This window comes from Aplysia californica, unplaced genomic scaffold (assembly GCF_000002075.1).
Source record: "Aplysia californica isolate F4 #8 unplaced genomic scaffold, AplCal3.0 scaffold00507, whole genome shotgun sequence".
Lineage (NCBI taxonomy): Eukaryota > Metazoa > Mollusca > Gastropoda > Aplysiida > Aplysiidae > Aplysia > Aplysia californica.
Window position 1 is genome coordinate 1 of NW_004797777.1, and position 1,277 is coordinate 1,277.

Consider the following 1,277-nt stretch of genomic DNA (forward strand, 5'->3'; position numbering starts at 1 on the left):
GCCCCTGCTCCACTTCGGGCCAAACCTCTTCCTACAGCAGGCAACGAGGTGGTGGCTATAAATAGAAACAACATTTATGGATGAAGAACAGTGACCTTCGAAAAAAAGCCTCCAGAGGTCTAGTCTAGACATCTCTGTCTGTGTTTTTCTCGTTGATATTGGGTACAGGGCGCCAAGGAGAACTCTCCACCGGTCTCGCCTTCTTTTATTTTGGTGCGTGTTTTACGGCACTTGCAACATAATACGGTCATACAAGTGGCGAAGATGATAGATATCACACGAGAGCAGCAAATACATTTAAAAAAAGATCTTTTAATAAAAGTGTTATGGCATTTGTAACACAATACGGTCATATAAGTAGATCTACCGAAGATGAGAGATGTTACAATTAGAGATTAACAAATGCACAAAAAAGAAGGAGTGGAGATAAGGGCGATTGCTGTTTCACAGGAAAGATGAAGCAGACCACACCAGACCACCCGCCAACCACCTGCTTCTCTACTTCCAGAGCAGCTGTGCCCCGTATGCCTGAGATCTGCCTTTGGATTTCGCTTCCAGGTGGACCTCGGCCTCCCTCTCTTCCACCTTCCTTGAGGATTCCATTTTACAGTTCTCCTAGCCACGATTTATATATCATGTTTTAAAAAAAGAAAGACAAGTAAATCAACACAATAACGGCCATATAGTGCAGGAAACAAGAAACATAGATCGCCAGAAACAACACAGCTAAAGAGAAGAAGTAGGACCTACCAGTGCCACCCTTCAACCATGAACACAAAAAAGAATAAATGTCAACAAGCCTAATAATTATGGTGGTACCGTAAAAGTAAAAGAAGATTATCTACAACGAAAAATTTCTGTTTTTGGATTTTAAAAAAATAATTTCGGAATAGACCAGACAAGCAAGAGGTATTGACATGGTACAGTTGTGAGGAACTTCACCATGCTCCATGAGGATATGAGTTCGAATTCCAAGAGGTGGCGATTTCTTGAGCAACAGCAAAGCGAAAAATTTCTTCGCTAATAACAACAACAACAACAACAACGAAGACGACGAGGACAATAATAACAATAACAACAACAGCAGAATTGGAGCAGTAGCTGAAGAGACGCCTCGCCACGGAGGTCCGGCGGTGGCATCTCTTTGGGGAGGATTCAGGGAGGTTGGACTGCCTCACCCGCTACCCAAGGGAGGCGGTGGCCCTGGCGAAGAGCACGCTCTTCGGGGCTCCAAGCATTTCGAACGAATAGGCTACCACACACACACACACAGCAGC